The sequence below is a fragment of the Papaver somniferum genome, unplaced genomic scaffold, assembly GCF_003573695.1.
Source record: "Papaver somniferum cultivar HN1 unplaced genomic scaffold, ASM357369v1 unplaced-scaffold_19, whole genome shotgun sequence".
Classification (NCBI taxonomy): domain Eukaryota; kingdom Viridiplantae; phylum Streptophyta; class Magnoliopsida; order Ranunculales; family Papaveraceae; genus Papaver; species Papaver somniferum.
The window spans coordinates 10,158,931-10,180,021 of NW_020628818.1; positions in this window are offsets into that span (position 1 = coordinate 10,158,931).

Consider the following 21,091-nt stretch of genomic DNA (forward strand, 5'->3'; position numbering starts at 1 on the left):
GAGGTAGCCGACGCTACTACAGTGATATTCGAAGAGAAGAACAATATTTCTACAGATTCATGGAAGGCATACCTATGGCTAGTATTTTCCCCAAAACAAGAAAACAAATTGAAAGAGAAACGCTGGAGTACATAGATGGAATACGCTTGCCCACTTTATTGCTACCGCGCTACCGATAACACCGGGACGTGAGAGCAAAGGTACGAGATAAAAATGAGAGCCAACCCCTTTCATACGCATAACTTTTTTGGAATTTGAATAAGGAAATGATTTCCTATTTGAACTACGTATGGAAAGAGGCAACTGGGACCGCAAGAACAAGTCCGCGCCACACCAAGCCAGCACCGTGCCAAGCCAACAGTTCGCGCCATGCCCAGCCAACAGTCCGCACCATAGCAAGTCCAAGCCAGCGTCCACATCAATCCAACGCCCATTCCAAGCCGATCCAGCGCTAAAAGCTTGCATCTTTCCAGCACTAGCAACTTGCATCCTTCCAGCGCTAACAGCTTGCATCTTTCCAGCGCCAGCAGCTTGCATCCTTCCATCATTGCCTTTTGAACGCCCAGTAGAAGGGAATCAACAATATAATTTCATCACACGTAAAGATGATGAACGACTTCTCGAAAATCGAAGCAAAGAAAATCAGCAACCCCCCTGAGTTCACAAAGACTCTCTTTTTGTCAGCAGCTGCATGATTTCCGGGGACTTCGCCCACAAAATCATGCAGTCTATGATGAAACACTTATGTGAGATTCTGTAGGCGCAACGTCAATACATATTCGCAACCCTCAACCGCACTGCATCAGGGAAGCAGCTGTTTCCAACCAGAAAAGTCGTTCCCAAACCCCAACCTCTCTTGGAAATCACGATTGATAGATGGAACTGGGGACTCCTAATCATTGTTCGCTTGAAGGGTGTCCAGTTTGACATCACACTGATTAACGTAGCTGCTCCGCTTCAACGTTCACTCCAAAAGCCGCTTCACTTCAACGTCCTCTAGCAGCGGCTCCGCTTCAACGTTCGTTCTGACAGCCACTCCGCTTCAACGCTCGCTCAAGCAGCCGCTCCGCTTCAGCGTTCTCTCCATAAGCTTCTCCAGAATCCGAAGCCGAAGCTTCAGCGTTTGGCTCCTTAAGTTTCAACATCCTTTCCAAGAGCCGAAGCTGCTTCAACGTCGTTTCTTCCTGCAAAGGGTTGTACCACCATGCTCCCCATGTCAAGGATCATGATCACAGCCAGCCAACCTTCGTAGTCATGACTGCCTTTTGATCCATCTCGCCAAAAATCGTGATCATGGACAGTTTGCTCGCTTACGCGTCTAGCCAATCCATTTACTTCCATAGATGCCCATACAATTCCAGCCAAACTACTTTGTTGCCACGACAATGTAGTCTCTTCTGATTACATCTGCTACCAAGAACTGTTGCCGCTCATTTGTTGATACCAGTCAGAGCTTCACCACGGCAGTAATCACTACAAAAGTAACTTGTACTCCTCCATATAATAAGTTCCACGTGGAAGAAGTAACAAAATCACCAGTACGAACACACGATGGTGATGTCTTTATCATGGTCAAACCACTGACCATACAAGATGGAAACATGTAAACCATACTTGGGGACTGAGGATATACACGAAATCCCTTCACTGTCAAAGCTTAGAAGAAACGTTAAACCAAAAGGTCATAGCCACAACAAGGTCATCTACTCTTCAAGAGTGCAGCAAGAAAATCATCACCTATCTGTCCAGAAGACGCCTTCAACACTTTACAAGGCTTAAGAGGATCCCAAGCCTGCTCAGAGGAAAACAACTTCAGAAACTGAAGAAAAATGCGACTGGGGACTGCTCATCACAGTCCATCCCGACGACCATCAAAGACTCATGAGATTTCAGAGACGCGGCTGAAAAATTTTCTTGAAGAAATAGAGGGAGTCATGATAAACAACATAACTCTTCCTACCACTTCACTATCCAGGATATTTCATCATGTGATATTCTGATCACCCCGGCGTCAGATCCAGAAGAGTACGATAAGCTTATATCAAATCCCGTGGACGTGTATTCAAGGCGATGCAATGAAAGTAGGCTACACATAGGGACTACCAACATTGGACGCTTTCACTTCCCTCAACCAGGTTATTTCTGATTTCAACATCATCATTGTCGAAGTTTTACGAGCCGCAGGAATTTCTCAACATGAAGCCGTACATGTGCACCGAAGACTCCAAATGCACGCCACAAAGATAAATTCACATATTCGGCCAAGCCATCGGATCTAACAGAATCATAACTGGGGACTGCTCACCACATCCCATTCCACAAGATAGTCCAAGATTCGGAAGATGTTTCGAAGGATTCCACTTGGAACCAAGTCCTTGAAGACTTGATAGTAGCACATCGCCAGCGAAACGTCTCCCAACTCATCTATTTCATCCAGTGTCTCCGTAAGATTTCGACCAATACAAGCATCCAGAACATATTGTCATCGCGATCAGAGGGTCCAGGCACTGAACAACCTAAAATCAAGGATGGATCGAAAACTTAACCACATCCATCCGTCCCAAGAATGCAGTGGAGTTTGATAAATTTTGGAATACACTAGAGAGACACTGCAGACGAAAGCACGGATCCGGACGAGCAACATAAAACAGAAGAAGGTCAATATCTCTTTTCTTGCGGACGGAGTTTCTAGAGTTTGAACAAAATAAAGATTCCTTCTTGCTCCATGAAATGGATGACTGGGCGCGACTATGCCACCTCGGGCCCGCAACATCTCTCATGAGTTCTTCCTGAATTTTACTGTCGAGCTGTTTTTACCTCCCGAACGAGCTCAAAACCTAAATATTCCCGCGTGAAGAGATAGAAAATTATTTTCCGTTCATAATGAAGGGGAAGACCGTCAATATCCGAGTTCGTACGAGAATTAAACATCGATTCTAGTAAAGGGCGCTAATTAGGGTTTCGGCATGCCAAACCCTAATTCAGACAAAGTTGCCATCATCCCATGAAACTGAAATCGGTCGTCATCCTTCCACGGAACTGAAGCCAGTCGTTATCCTTCCAAGGAACTCAATCTAGCTCCACTCCAAGACGAGCAACGCAATCAGCTCCATTTCAAGATGACCAACGCTGAGGGCTCCCATTCCAAGCCGACCAACGCCTGCGGATCCCATTCCAAGCCGACCAATGCTTGCGGCTCCCATTCCAAGACTACCAACACATGTGGCTCCCATTCTAAGCCAACCAACTCCTGCCGCATCCATTCCAAGCCGACTAACGCCTGCGGCTCCATTCCAAGCCGACCAACGCCTGTGGATCCCATTCCAAGCCGTCCAACGCCTGCGGCTCCCACTCCAAGCCGACCAATGCCTGAGGCTCCCATTCCAAGCCGTACGCGCCATGTCTTGTCGCACCAACACCGACAACTCGCCAAGCCAGCGTCATGATGTTCCCTAACCCAGCCAAGGTGATGCATAGCCAGACTAAGCCGACGATCTTCATCTCACCACTTCACGGTCTAAACCACGAATAGAATCTACGCAAGGCCGCCAAACACGAGGATCATGGACTCTCCTTACCTGTCGAAAAAGGTTAGTCGGACCTTCCTGACCATCTTTCGACGACTTGTCATTTCGATTTTTTTCATTGCCCATCACCATCTTATGCTTACCTCACAACAATGCTCCAGTTCCGAGCTAAGCAGGGGACTTAATGTTGATGGTGGTTTTTAGCTTAGGGTTAAAATCGTAAAACCGTACAACTGACGTGACGTCACTATGACCATTAGAACATTTATTGAATCGATCAGCATGCCTACAAAAGAATTACCAGGGTACCTTGTTTTTTATATGTCATGTTCCACGGAAGAACCCTTAACATTGACCGACATCATCTATGCCAAACCCTAATTCTCATGCTACCGCGCCAAGGCATGCCAACCATGCCAGTCGCACAACTGTACCAATGGAAAACCATGCCGGCCACATCTCCGCGCTAAGGCATGCAAACCATGCCAGCCGCACCACTGTGCCAATGGAAAACCATGCCAGCCACATCTCCGCGCCAAGGCATGCCAACCATGCCAGCCGCACCACTGTGCCAATGACAAACCATGCCATCCACAGCATGCCAACCATGTCAGCCGCACCACTGTACCAATGTCAAACCATGCCAGCCACGTCTACCGTGACAAGGCATGCCAACCATGCTAGCCGCACCATGCGTCAATGGCATGCCAGACCCTTGGCCCCACCATGCCAAGCCAACCGCGCCTTTCCTTGGCCCCAACCATGCTAGCCGCACCATGCGCCAATGGTATGCCAAACCCTTGGCCCCACCATGCCAATCCAACCGCACCTTGCCTTGGCCCCACCATGCCAAGCCATCCACGTCATTAGCCTTGGCCCTACCATGCCGCCCTTCCCTATGCGGCCAAGAAAACGAAGGCGTGCGACGATCAACGACCACCCTTTCATCCTAGATGCAAATCCTAGCCGTCCAAGATCGCCAAACATTGCATGGTAACTTTTGGCCCAAAACCCTAGTTTTGGCCACGCATAGGCATGCCATGCCACATGTGCCAATGTCATGCCAACCACCTTGCCGCGCCATACCATGTCGGCCTTCCCCATGCGGCTACCAAAACGAACGCGTGCGACGATCAACGTCTACCCTTCCATATTGGATGCAAATCCTAGCCGTCTAAGGTCGCCAAACAACACATGGTAACCTTTGGACCAAAACCCTAGTTTTGGCCACGCCAAACCGCCCCAAGGCATGCCATGCCACATATGCCAATGACATGCCAACCACCTTGCCGCGCCATACCATGCCGGCCTTCCCCATGCGGCTACCAAAACGAAGGAGTGCGACAATCAACGGCCACCCTTCATCCTGGATGCAAATTCTAGCCGTCCAAGGTCGGAATCATCGCATGGTAACCTTTGTCCCAAAACCCTAGTTTTGGCCACGCCAAACCGCGCCATGGCATGCCATGCCACATCTGCCAATGGAATGCCAACCACCTTGTCACGCCATACCATGTCGGCCTTCCCCATGCGGATACCAAAACGAAGGCGTGCGACGAGCAACGACCATCCTTCCATCGTAGATGAAAATCCTAGCCGTCCAAGGTCGCCAAACAGCGCATGGTAACCTTTGGCCCAAAATCCTAGTTTTGGCCACGCCAAGGCATGCCATTCCACATGTGCCAATGGCATTCCAACCACCTTTCCGCGCCATACCATGCCGACCTTCCCTATGCGGCTACCAAAACGAAGGCTTGCAATAATCAACGACCACTTTTTCATCTAAGATACAGATCTTAGCCGTCCAAGGTTACCATCTAACACATGGCAACTTTTGGCCCTAGTTTGGTCGCACCTAAACAAAGCCAAAACCCTAACTTTTGGCCGCGCCTAAACTGGGCCATATTAAAGCCATACTAATCATATTTTCATGCCACTGGCTACCAAACGAAAGCTTGCAATAATCAACGGCTACCTTCTTCTTAAGATGCAAAATCTCGACCGTTGAAGGCCACCACCGAGCCGGCAAGTCTCCCAAGCTCAACTTTCCAGACAACAACAAAATGATACATGTTTTCCACGAAAACACTCGAGACATCAACACATGTCACAAACTGGGGGATGCTCATTGGGTATTGGTTTGGCAGTTTACAGCGTGCGGCGTACACTACGCTCGTTATAAGAAAGTGTCATAAGGATGAGGCGGTTAGTAAATACAGAGAGTAATGGTGAAACGCTTTCTTTTACGGAACATCAATTCCAAGCGTTACCGGTTACCACCTCCTACCATTTACTCGCCCGTTTACCATTTCTTAATGAGACCAGAGTACGCTTCACTTCGACTTGTATAAATTGGCATTACCTATTTCCACGGAACAACAAGTTCTGGTCAGGAGCATACAACACTCAGAAAACGTTTGCTAGCTTTCCCATATGTTAGCTTCCCACTTTCTGATACAAGTCACAAAACAACTACTCTTCCAGAATCAACTATTCTGGTCTTAACACTCTCTTCGCTTCCCTCCCCAAAACCAACCTTTCTCCTCCACTTTGTGACGGAAGCAAGTCTGGAATGGCCATTTCTTGGTTTAGGCCGGACTTGTACAGATTTATCTCTCGAATCTAAAGTACTCCCTTGAAGTATATTGTTTAGGGTTTAGATTTGTTTCTCACCCACATCACGTGAAATTACCGAAACCAGCAGAAACTGTTTTCACCCTCAAATAGTTTGTAAGCTTTCTCTTTAGCCAAGTTCATCTTTACCTAGTGACGAAAGTCATGTTATGTTTCAATCAGTTTGAAAATTGCTCTGACGAAAAATGGTTTGTGAATAACAACTATATAACGTCCTTTAGGAATGTTTCAATGATTGAAATGAGAGTTTAGATTATATAACCATTGGAGGATATAAGCATTGTTGTGGAAACACATATATGTATAAGTCCTTATTCCTTGAACCGAAGTTTGCGAACTTTTTTGATCAAGTGAACCGGAGTAGTGCGTGAGCTAAGTCCGCGAACTGGCGAAGTTCTCAAACCCGAGAATTTATGCTGGAGTTTGTAAACTCCATCCGGGAACTTAAGTCCACGAAACCAGTCCGCGAACTTGAGTAAGTGATACCTAAAAGCGATGTTTGTGAACTTATTCATATTAATTAAGGAATGCAATTGCAAACCGTGGCTATATAGTTCATGAACCGATTCAAGTGAATCACATCGTTTTTGCTTCAATTGTATCTTGTGTAGTACATAAGATTTCCTTACAATTGAACAACCCTCTAACTAGTTCATTTGAGTCATTTGAACTAGTTATGGTGAAGAAGAATATGGTTGATATGAAAGTGATCATATGGCTAACCATTTGGTTAACTATTGTTGAACCAACTAATGTACAAGTTTAGGTACGATTACACAAGCCTAGAAACGTGCATTTCATTTGTGGGTAACAAGCTATGTTTTCGATCTAACGGTTGATAAATATTAGCTTGAATCTAATCAGGTTTTCATCTAATGGTGAATATTGGATGCTTTGTAACATTGATTGCAAACCCTGATTTGAAAGACTATATAAGGGAGAACTATAGCAACTTGGAAATCTAATCCCCACACATGCTGTGTGATACTAGTTGTGCTAAGCTAAAGTCAATTCTCCTTTAACCTTTGGTTTCTTCTTCTAAACCAGGTTAACGACTTAAAGACTTCATTGGGATTGTGAAGCCACACCGATACTACTTTCTAGTAGTTGTGTGATCTAATCTTGTTGTTTATATCGTACGAGTACAATTGTAATAATTGGCTTGAGATTTCTATCTCCGGTAGGCAAGATAAAAAGTAATCACAAACATCTTCATCTCATCGTTTGTGATTCCACAATATTTTTTTTCGTTGCGTCGATTAAGACTGTTGTGAGGTGATTGATAATACTAGGCTGTTCTTCGGGAATATAAGTCTGGATTATCAATTGGTTCCTGTTCACCTTGATTTATCAAAAGGCGAAACAAAACTCGTAGGTATATTCGTGGGAGACAGATTTATCTATTACTGTATACTTTTCTGTGTGATACAGATTTTTTTATTAAAGTCTTCGACTTTGGATCGTAACAACTCTTGGTTGTGGGTGACATCAGCTAAGGGAATCAAGTACGTAGTATCCTGCTGGGATCATAGATGTATGAGCATAATTATACCTTGGATCATTGTGAAATTGGTTGGGGTTCAACTACAGTCCAGACCGAAGTTAGTTTGGAGTAGGCTAGTATTTGTAGCGGCTTAATACAGTGTGTGTTCAATCTGGACTAGGTCCCGGGGTTTTTCTGCATTTGCGGTTTCCTCGTTAACAAAATTCCGGTGTCTGTGTTATTTCTTTTTCACATTGTATTTTGTTATATAATTGTAATATCACAGGTTGTGCATTGTTCAATCAATTAGAATATCCGAACTTTTGGTTGTTGATTTAAATTGATCGACACTTGGATATTGGTCTTTGGTACCATCCAAGTTATCTCTCTTTGATAAAGACTCGCAGATTTATATTTGCTTGAGTATAGATCAAATTGAGAGATTGAGATACAAAACTCTTTGATGTAATTTTATGTAGATTGAGTCTGACTGTCTAGTTGATTCTCTAGAAAGTATATTGGAGTTTGTCCATACAGATTTCTAAGCGAAAGATTGGGTGTGGTTGTTAGACCCTGCTTTTTCACGCACAACCTATGATATTTCAATTATATAAACAAATTTAATGCGGAAAAGAAATAACACAGACACCAATAATTTTGTCAACGAGGAAACCGCAAATGCAGAAAAACATCGGGACTTAGTCCAGATTGAACACCACACTGTATTAATCCGTTACAAACTCTAGTCTACTACAAGTTAACTTCGTACTAGAATGTAGTTGAGCCCTAACCAAGTCTCACATTGATTAAGGTACAGTCACGTTCCTTACGCCTGTAGAACCACACCGGATTCTACTCACTTGATTCCTTATCCGATCTCACCCATAACTAAAAGTTGCTACGACCCAAATTCGGAGATTTATAAACAAATTCGTCTCCCACATATATGTCTATTATTTATTCGATTTTTGTTCCATCTTTTGATAAAATCAAGGTGAACAGAAACCAACTAATAATCTGGTCTTATAGTCCCGAAGAGAAGCCTAGAAATATTAGTCACTTCACAATAACCCAACTGATTAACAGGAAAAGTTATTGCGGAATCACAAGAGTCTGAGACGAAGAACTGTTGTGATTACTTTTTATATCTTACCTATCGGAGATAAATCTCGAGTAAATCTTAGAGAATATAAAACTCAATACGATAGAACAAGTAAGATAAGAATATGCAACTACAGAGAAAATAGTTGGATCTGGCTTCACGAATCCCAATGAATTTTTCAAGTCGTTAACCTATAAGGGTTTTGGAAAAACCTAGGTTAAAGGAGAATGGACTCTAGTACGCAACTAGGAACACACAGGAGTGTGGGAATTAGGTTTTCCCATTGATAGAGTTCTCCCTTATATAGTCTTTCAAATCAGGGTTTCTTTCAATCAAATCTAAGATAGCTTAGTAACAAAGTGAAAAGACGAGGGTACCCGGATACACCACAATCTTTTATTTATCCTCCTATAATTCCTCTACCGAAAGTGATTGTCTATGGACTGAGTCGATACAATACAACAAATCGGTTCACACTTCGTGTGATCGTCTATGTATACGAGATCGAGACAATACAACAACGAAGTATGATACTTGATAATAGGTTTGGACTTAACCAAACTCTATAGAATCACTATCAAGTATATGCAGAGTTAACGTTTGTGTATTTTACTTTTAATTATAATAAACAATTATAATTGTAGAAATAGAAAAGTAAAAGACACAACAAGATTTTGTTCACGAGGAAAACTGCAAATGCAAAAAATCCCCGGGACATAGTCCAGAATTGAATAATCTCAGAATTAAGCAGAATTGAATAATCTCAGAATTAAGACGATATACAAAATCTACACCAACTTCGTATAGTTGAGACTAAGCAACTACTCCTAGTTCACTTAGTTTCCTCAGTATCCCTGCGCTTCCGACTTCAATTAGTACACGCACTGGAATAATTCCTTTGGATCGTATTCCAAACTGTAAAGGAACAACAAATCTTTTTGGTACTAACTCTTTCGATTATTTCAAGATAAAGATATCTCAAGTCATACGCAAAGTCTCTTCCGTTTAATCTAATAAACTATTTTTCCTGGTTAGATCAATCTATCCAATAACTACCAAAGTAGTCAAGTTTAGATTCACACTCAATCGAAATAAATCTCAAAGAGATATATTGAGAATGTCGATCTCATGCAACTAATCAATCGAATAAATCCAATTCTAGTTGGATCCCAGCCGATCAAGGTTTGTGCACACAAAGATATGAGAACTAATAAGAAATTTTCTTCGTCTTCAAATCTTCTTTAATCTTCAATAAACACCTGCACAACATCACTTGAATATATTGTGATCAATCACACACAGAGCGGATCCTGTTAACAATGGATTATCACAAGATGTCTTTAGATCTACAAACAAATCTAAAGATCCCGTCGACACTTCGATCTAGTTTGAGTGAATCTTATATCAGAAGAGAAGATTCTCAAGAATAAACAAACTAGGTGCAATCAAAGTTTCAACAACCGTTATTCAATCAAATCAATTAAAAACTAATAACACTGCAATTATCTAGTTTCCCACCAACGATAGTCGTAGAGATTCTTGATCCCACATAAGTCTTTAAAATGAGATGTCGTAAGAGATTTCACCTAATTAGGATACGTTCCTCTACGAATAGACGGCTCCACCAGAAACAACAAGAATGAAGTTTTCCTGGCTCTTAGGATAGTATGTTGACATCTTTTCACTGTAAATCCTTATTCATATTTACATGGATTTACATTCTTGGAATCGGTTATACCACACTTCCAAACAAGTTTAGAATTGGTTCACCTGGATTCCAAGATAACGTGTTCAACTTATCATCATTGTTATTGAAGATTCGTAGCCATAACAATAAGAAAACAGATGTTCTCAACCATTTTTATACAGTGTCATAATATTACTACAGATAATCAAAGTTTAATTGTATCACAACTTTGAAATAATACTATGGTGATATGTATCACTCCCCCTTAGTCAATACTTCATCTTACAATGAAAATCACTCCCCCATACATAATGATCCGTACACCATATGTATGTATTGTGAACTACCAAATAATCCCCCTTTTTGTCAATATAAATTGGCAAAGGTACGAAAACTATGCGATCATGATGAAATTTTCAAAAAGATAATTCATGAATAAAAAGAGAACGTATCAACTTTGTTTCGATGATTTCACATAGTCGAAACTTAGTGTATCATCAAAGAGTTTATAAAGATAAAAGATAAATCCTATAATATTCCATAGCCGCACTCCCCATAAAGATATGGCAATTAAGCACAAGTTCAATTATGAATTCTCCCCCATTTGACGTTGATAAGGATGTATATGCGACATTTTATACCCATATTTATATTAGCTATGATACAATATTTTAGTTACTAATACTATTTTAGTGCTTTCGTAGAAAGTACAAGTGAATTCGATCATCCAGTGAATAAACAACAAAATATGAGACTTAATGGTGTTTGCGACGAAAATGGAAAAATGTGGTTGGCCTGGTACTTCCATATATCAGCAACCACAATGATGAAATGTGGTTGGCCTGGTAGTTCCATGTATCAGCAACCACAATGATCAATTATGCTAGCCTGGTATTTCTATATATCAGCAGCACTTATTATGCTGGCCTGGTATTTCCATGTATCAACAACCACAATTATGAAATGGGGTTGGCCTGGTATTTCCATATATCAGCAACCACAATGATGAAATGAGGTTGGCCTGGTATTTCCATATATCAACAACCACAATGAAAAAAATGACAAAATGTAGTTGGCCTGGTATCTCCATATATATCAGCAGCATAAAATTGTTTCATAGGCGAGGCACAAATGCATCAAATGAATTGAAATCAAAGTGGGGTTGGCACACGCAAACTGAAAATGGAAGTATTTTATCTTTCTTACTTTATTACAAATATATTCCACCGGGAAAGATAATTTATTTTCCATGTGAAGAATTAATTGAGGAATATTTACACGTGAGATTATTTTTGAAATAAAGTAACTCTTTCTTCATTTGGGAGATTTTGGAAATAAGGAGAGATTATTATTTCATTGGAAGAACGAGGTGGCAATACTATTTGGGGAAAGATACTGATGACGACATCAACTTGCAAGCAAGATATTTTCATAGAATAATTTATTTTGATTCTTTGATTAATGAAATAAAAGAAAGGGAAGGTTATAAGAAAGGGTGTTGACTATTTGAGAGGAGATCCCGGCCACAGGGCCGTAAATAGAGAAGGGTTTTGAAGTTTTGTTTTCGATTCTTCATTTTTCATTAGCTAGAGTTTGATCGTAATATGTTTATGGCTTTTGAGAAAGCCATGTCTAGCTAGATTCATGTTAGGGTTTAGGTAGAAACCAATTTAATTGTGTAAAATCTACATTTATATGCTCAATAATGATTTGAATGACTAGTAGTTTTTATTCATATGGCTTGGTATTTTATTGTTCATGTGATTTTCTTAATTATTTATGCTTTTCAATTGATATGGCGTGCTTTGGTTAAGTTCTTTGACGTGATATGCTTTAGGATTGATAGGTAATGCTATAGAATCACTACCCATGAAGCGAAGAAAATTACAGCGGAGAAACAATATTTGAAAACGTATGGAATATATTTTTAATGACTAGTAGAATTTGCATAATTAATTGGTGGAAACCGAAAATCCTAATAACCAGCTCTCATTTTGTTTACTGTTAGAATTATTATTATTTCATTTTGTTCCAAATTTCTGAAAATCGTTCAAACATCATCTTGTCGGTTAGTTAGTTTTGATATTAATTAGTAGTAGTATTTCACACTCCTCGTGGGAACGACCTATACTTTCCATTGTTATGCTAGTTAGACACTGTGCACTTGCAGTATTTTATTGTAGGTTTCCCAACCTACCAAGTTTTTGGCGCCGCTGCCGGGGAGTGGTTGCAAAATACTCTTTTGTTGATATCATTGTATATAGTTTATTTTTTGTTTTTGTACATAATTTATTTTTATTTTTCTTTTAAATTTCTTTTAGTCTTTTTATGCAGTTTGCTTGATTTCTTTTTAGGTACCTTAGTCCAAAGTGCTGCGGGCGAAAAGCAAGTATGTACTCGGCAAGCTTTTGCAAGAGCCACTTGGAAGATCCATTAGAGGTTTGCTTAGCTCATTTTAGGTTTGGTTTTGATGATGATAGTGTTATTTGTGAAGTCAAAGCCTTGTTAGACTCCGCACCGTTGCTAGACACTAATAAATGGAACCTCAAATTAGAACCTCTAGTTTTGTCCGAGTCTCGACTAGTTCCATCAGTCGAGAAAGATCCGACCTTGACCCTTAAGCCATTAAGTTCTGAATTTTTTGTTCTTGATGATATTAATAATGAAACCATTTTAGATGATAATGGGTATATGAGTCGTGATATTATTGCTCCATTGAGCTCTTGTTCCGCGGAAATCATTTCAGCTGATTTAGAACCTGATTTAGAGAGTGCTCTGCGAATAGAAATTGTCAAACAATCTGAACTTGTTGCTTATGGGAGTGATGTAATTTGCACTTAAAATTTTCTAGTGGGAATGAATTTAAACATCTTTCTGGAGGTTTATAGTATTTGCAGGTGCATATTTTCAGCTGACCGGATTAGTTGGGATGATCCTAAACTTTTTAGACTCTATATATATGATTGGATGTATACTTTGGGGTACCAACCTCACCTTGTTTGACAATACATGCTATTGGCAAGTTGGGAAACAAATACATTTCTCTTCATGGGAGTCAACCCATCAAATTTGTTCTCTCTACTCTATCTCTTATTTTTATTGTTTATTTTTGTATTTCCCATCTTAATTTCTACGTTGGATGACTCAATTGCATTGAGGACAATGTAATGTTTAAGTGTGGGCGAGTGGGTAATTATCCATATTTTTGCAGGTTTTCACTTTTCTTAGAATTTAAAAATAAAATAAAAATCAATTGCATAATATCTCTGTTTTTCTCGAGGACTAGCAAAATATAAGTGTGGGGGTGTTGATAAGCATGTATATGCTACATTTTATACCCATATTACTATTAGCTATGATATAATATTTTAGTTACTAATACTATTTTAGTGCTTTTGTAGAAAGTACAAGTGAATTCGATCATCCAGCGAATAAACAACAAAATGTGAGACTTAATGGTGTTTGCGACGAAAATGGAAAAATGTGGTTGGCCTGGTACTTCCATATATCAGCAACCACAATGATGAAATGTGGTTGGCTTGGTATTTCCATGTATCAGCAACCACAATGATCAATTATGCTGGCCTGGTATTTCTATATATCAGCAGAACTTATTATGCTGGCCTGGTATTTCCATGTATCAGCAGCCGGGTTGGCCTGGTATTTCCATGTATCAGCAACCACAATTATGAAATGGGGTTGTCCTGGTATTTCCATATATCAGCAACCACAATGATGAAATGAGGTTGGCCTGGTATTTCCATATATCAGCAACCACAATGAAAAAAATGACAAAATGTAGATGGCATGGTATCTCTATATATATCAACAGCATAAAATTGTTTCATAGGCGAGGCACAAACGTATCAAATGAATTGAAATCAAAGTGGGGTTGGCACATGCAAACTGAAAGTGGGAGTATTTTATCTTTCTTCCTTTATTACAAATATATTCCACCGGGAAAGATAATTTATTTTCCATGTGAAGAATTAATTGAGGAATATTTACACGTGAGATTATTTTTGGAAATAAAGTAAGTCTTTCTTCATTCAGGAGATTTTGGAAATAAGGAGAGATTATAATTTCATTGGAAGAACGAGGTGGCAATACTATTTGGGGAAAGATACTGATGACGACATATACTTGGATGCAAGATATTTTCATAGAATAATTTATTCTGATTCTTTGATTAATGAAATAAAAGAAAGGGAAGGTTATAAGAAGGGGTGTCGACTATTTGAGAGGAGAGCCCGGCCAAAGGGCCGTAAGTAGAGAAGGGTTTTGAAGTTTTGTTTTTGATTCTTCATTTTTCATTAGCTAGAGTTTGATTTTAATATGTTTATGGCTTTTGAGAAATCCATGTCTAGCTAGAGTCATGTTAGGGTTTAGGTAGAAACCAATTTAATTGTGTAAAATCTACATTTATATGCTCAATAATGATTTGAATGACTAGTAAGTTTTCTTCATATAGCTTGGTATTTTATTGTTCATGTGATTTTCTTGATTATTTATGCTTTTCAATTGATATGGCGTGCTTTGGTTAAGTTCTTTGACGTGATATGCTTTAGGATTGATAGGTAATGCTATAGAATCACTACCCATGAAGCTAAGAAAATTACAGCGGAGAAACAATATTTGAAAATGTATGGAATATATTTTTAATGACTAGTAGAATTTGCATAATTAATTGGTGGAAACCGAAAATCCTAATAACCAGCTCTCATTTTGTTTACTGTTAGAATTATTATTATTTCATTTTGTTCCAAATTTTTGAAAATCGTTCAAACATCATCTTGTCGATTAGTTAGTTTTGATATTAATTAGTAGTAGTATTTCACACTCCTCGTGGGAACGACCTATACTTGCCATTGTTCTGCTAGTTAGACACTGTGCACTTGCAGTATTTTATTGTAGGCTTCCCAACCTACCAAGTTTTTGGCACCGCTGCCTGGGAGTGGTTGCAAAATACTGTTTTGTTGATATCATTGTATATAGTTTATTTTTTGTTTTTGTACATAATTTATTTTTATTTTTCTTTTAAATTTCTTTTAGTCTTTTTATGCAGTTTGCTTGATTTCTTTTTAGGTACCTTAGTCCAAAGTGTTGCGGGCGAAAAGCAAGTATGTACTCGGCAAGCTTTTGCAAGAGCCACTTGGAAGATCCATTAGAAGTTTTCTTAGATCATTTTGGGTTTGGTTTTGATGATGATAGTGTTATTTGTGAAGTCAATGCCTTGTTAGACTCCGCACCGTTGCTAGACACTAATAAATGGAACCTCAAATTAGAACCTCTAGTTTTGTCCGAGTCTCGACTAGTTCCATCAGTCGAGAAAGATCCGACCTTGACCCTTAAGCCATTAAGTTCTGAATTTTTTCGTCTTGATGATATTAATAATGAAACCATTTTAGATGATAATGGGTATATGAGTCGTGATATTATTGCTCCATTGAGCTCTTGTTCCGCGGAAATCATTTCAGCTGATTTAGAACCTGATTTAGAACCTGATTTAGAGAGTGCTCTGCGAATAGAAATTGTCAAACAATCTGAACTTGTTGCTTATGGAAGTGATGTAATTATCACTTACAATTTTCTAGTGGGAATGAATTTAAACATCTTTCTGGAAGTTTATAGTATTTGCAGGTGCATATTTTCAGCTGACCGGATTAGTTGGGATGATCCTCAAATTTTTAGACTCTATATATATGATTGGATGTCTACTTTGGGGTACCAACCTCACCTTGTTTGACACTACATGCTATTGGAAAGTTGGGAAACAAATACATTTCTCTTCATGAGAGTCAACCCATCAGATTTTTTCTCTCTACTCTATCTCTTATTTTTATTGTTTATTTTTGTATTTCCCATCTTAATTTCTACGTTGGATGACTCAATTGCATTGAGGACAATGTAATGTTTAAGTGTGGGCGAGTGGGTAATTATCCATATTTTTGCAGGATTTCACTTTTCTTAGAATTTAAAAATAAAATAAAAATCAATTGCATAATATCTCTGTTTTTCTCGAGGACTAGCAACATATAAGTGTGGGGGTGTTGATAAGCATGTATATGCTACATTTTATACCCATATTTATATTATCTATGATACAATATTTTAGTTACTAATACTATTTTAGTGCTTTTGTAGAAAGTACAAGTGAATTCGATCATCCAGCGAATAAACAACAAAATGTGAGACTTAATGGTGTTTGCGACGAAAATGGAAAAATGTGGTTGGCCTGGTACTTCCATATATCAGCAACCACAATGATGAAATGTGGTTGGCCTGGTATTTTCATGTATCAGCAACCACAATGATCAATTATGCTGGCCTGGTATTTCTATATATCAGCAACACTTATTATGTTGGCATGGTATTTTGATGTATCAGCAGCCGGGTTGGCCTGGTATTTCCATGTATCAGCAACCACAATTATGAAATGGGGTTGTCCTGGTATTTCCATATATCAGCAACCACAATGATGAAATGAGGTTGGCCTGGTATTTCCATATATCAGCAACCACAATGAAAAAAATGACAAAATGTAGCTGGCATGGTATCTCTATATATATCAGCAACATAAAATTGTTTCATAGGCGAGGCACAAACGCATCAAATGAATTGAAATCAAAGTGGGGTTGGCACATGCAAACTGAAAATGGGAGTATTTTATCTTTCTTCCTTTATTACAAATATATTCCACCGGGAAAGATAATTTATTTTCCATGTGAAGAATTAATTGAGGAATATTTACACGTGAGATTATTTTTGAAATAAAGTAACTCTTTCTTCATTCAGGAGATTTTGGAAATAAGGAGAGATTATTATTTCATTGGAAGAACGAGGTGGCAATACTATTTGGGGAAAGATACTGATGACGACATCTACTTGGATGCAAGATATTTTCATAGAATAATTTATTTTGATTCTTTGATTAATGAAATAAAAGAAAGGGAAGGTTATAATAAGGGGTGTCGACTGTTTGAGAGGAGATCCCAGCAACGATCCGTAAGTAGAGAAGGGTTTTGAAGTTTTGTTTTCGATTCTTCATTTTTCATTAGCTAGAGTTTGATTTTAATATGTTTATGGCTTTTGAGAAAGCCATGTCTAGCTAGAGTCATGTTAGGTTTAGGTAGAAACCAATTTAATTGTGTAAAATCTACATTTATATGCTCAATAATGATTTGAATGACTAGTAGGTTTTCTTCATATAGCTTGGTATTTTATTGTTCATGTGATTTTCTTGATTATTTATGCTTTTCAATTGATATGGCGTGCTTTGGTTAAGTTCTTTGACGTGATATGCTTTAGGATTGATAGGTAATGCTATAGAATCACTACCCATGAAGCGAAGAAAATTACAGCGGAGAAACAATATTTGAAAACGTATGGAATATATTTTTAATGACTAATAGAATTTGCATAATTAATTGGTGGAAACCGAAAATCCTAATAACCAACTCTCATTTTGTTTACTGTTAGAATTATTATTATTTCATTTTGTTCCAAATTTCTGAAAATCGTTCAAACATCATCTTGTCGATTAGTTAGTTTTGATATTAATTAGTAGTAGTATTTCACACTCCTCGTGGGAACGACCTGTACTTGCCATTGTTCTGCTAGTTAGACACTGTGCACTTGCAGTATTTTATTATAGGTTTCCCAACCTACCAGATGTCATTCCCAAGAGAACAACATGAGGGACCTTACTTTTACAAGAAAATAAGGATTTCTTTGGACATTAACAAAAACCACAAGAAGACCTTATTGACTAAATTAATCGGAAATTCTCAACATAAAAAAACTTATGGAGCCGTACAGTACTTTCAATTAAAATTGGATCGGGAAAAGATCAATACTGCGGAATACTTCAAAAGTTCATTCTATGTTTTGTCAATATTTGCATAATGACATGATACACTTAACTTTTGAACATATGTGAGATAAGCATAGTTCACGAACGTCAACACATATATATCTCATAAGTAATTGAAATATATGAAATTAAAAAGATTAAATAATGCAAAAATCATCTTCCAAATAACTTTAGAACTTAAATAAATAAATCTAAAAACATTGCAAAATGAAAATCGTTGGCAATAGGTATGTGTAATCATAATAATTGCTAATCCAACCCTATTTATCCTTCTTAAACATAAGAATGAATTCTCATAAGAATTTTCATAGACACAACAAAACGAAGAAACACTTGTAGGAAACAAACTCGTAAAGAACATAAAAGATGATTTTCCCTTGGAAGGTAGAATTAATATTTTCGCACGGATTTACACCAAGAAAGGCTACCAAAGTCATATAGAAAGATTTTCTTAACAAAGAATAAAATACAAAGTCATTAATGACCATGCACCGTAGTTCACATAAGAGGATTGTGAACATTCAAGAATCCAAGAGTAATGCGTACTACTGCCCATTATTGAACTTTCTTCATTGTGATTCACCAACAACATTCTTAAAAAACCTTCAAATGAGCTTAGAATAGAAGATAAGTACTCCAATAATCCAAGTTCCCAAGTCCAAGATAAGTGGTACAAGTGCGATGAAACGGAGCAAAACACTCAAAAACAAGAGACGGGACAAATACCAATATTAACTCATCCAAATTCAGGATATCTCATCACCGTTTTGAAGAGAATTCAAAGAGGAAGATAATGCAAAAATAATGAGGTCATTCCGAGTTCGGACGAAGAAGTTACGGCCAAAACAAATTGTCAAATATCGACGTCTGCAGGCCAGTTCGCAAACGGTGTTTGCGAACTGAAGTCCCTGAATTTTGATCTTAAACGATGGTATGCATACATGGTATGTGTACCATGAAGTCCAAACATCACCAACTACTATTTTCGACCCTGAACATTTAATAACCTTAAACACAAATCAAGTTAGGTAGACATGAACGATACACAAGGTACATGGATCATGATAAGCACTTTAAGCAAATAATTAAATCATAAATCTTGCTCAAGTTTATAGACATACCTTTTTAGAATAATCCAATCGAACTCCACAGTCTTACCAAAAATTCAAAATCTTATCAGCATAATATGTGCGCCCTAATTCTTGTGGTTCCCTCACTATATACATAGCAGGGCATTCCTTGGTGAGGATGTATTTCCAACACAATCAAGTTGTGTTAAGGTGTACAATGTATTGCTCACCAAAAGTGACTGGAACAGACTTTTCCGCAATCATAGAATTTTCACCATCTATAGGAACAACCAGAACCTTCTTCCCATTACTCTCTTCTAGAATTCTCGGAGAAGAATTAGAGTGACTATTTTTTTGTAAGTTAGTTTTTCTTCCAATTGGGAGCATCGGATCTTGTCTTTTGTTTTTACAAAATTATCCTTTTGATAATCATTAAGATTGTGAAAAGGCTTCTTATGATGTTTATAGGCAAAACTAGGTTTATTCTTTTGCCTAAAGGTTGGAAAGTTACAACCTGTAATATTAGCCTTAGTATATGATCCAGGTTTCATAACTTCTCGTGATACCCAAACAAGAGCATCATGAAGTTTCTCATTCCTTATACGAAAATGAAATCTCCTTTCCAGGTGAACTTTGTTTCCGCAATAATGGAAAACAGAAGGAATGTTCTTACCCGGAATCGTGTGTGCAGGATTTGGAGGTTGATATACTTCTCCCTTTCGAAACTTAACTGCCGGTGAAGGTATTTCACTTTTGCCATAAGTGGAAACCTTTTGTTGAGAAGAATCACTAGCCTTGACAAATTTTACCTCTTTGCTAATACTTGGATCATCTATTCCCTTATAGCCCAATCCTCGTGTATCACGATGATTTTTACTTTCTCCTAGAGTAGTGGTTAATTTGCTTGAACTAGTATTGAACCTTTTTTAAGTCATCTTCCAACATCTTGATTTTATCAACAACAACAACAAAATCATCCTCAAGGCGTATTTCTCGAGTGAGATAAGTGCTTTCTCTGTCATCAAAACGTGCTTGCTGGGAGTTAATCCTTGCTTCAGTTTCTGCAAGTTTCCCTTCTAACAAGAAGTATTTTTGATAAACATTATCACATTCAAGTGACTTTCTACTCAGGTTTTCCTCGGAATCTTTGAGGATCGATTCGCAAGAGCGATTCCAACCATAAAGACCTTCGTAAATCCTTTTCAATTTCTTGTTTTATCGACAAAGAGGAGTCAAAAGAGGTGTGACATGAGAAGTTGTAATCTTCTTTATTTTCAATGAATCCAAAAACTTAACATACACTGAGACTTCCTCATCAACATCTCTATCAGTATCTGAATCACCTTCATCAGAAAGTTCATCCAACTGTTCTTCTAGGCGTGTTTCCCAATCAACAGTTTCTACATTTAGAGAATGTTTAGATATTGACTTAAATGTGACAGTTCTCTTAGGTGAATTCAAGCTTTGAAAATCATCTGGTAATTTCTGACCTGATACGTTATTAGAGATAGACTCGTCCATAATAATCGGATTGATACAAACATTGACTTATGAGGTCTTTAACGTGTTTTCCTGCTCTGATACCAATTGAAAAACTGGGGGTCTAACAACCACACCCAATATTTCGTTCGACATCTGAATAGAAAAACTCCGATATACTTTCAAGAGAATCAACTAGGCAGTCAGACTCAAACTAGAGAAAATTATATCAAATA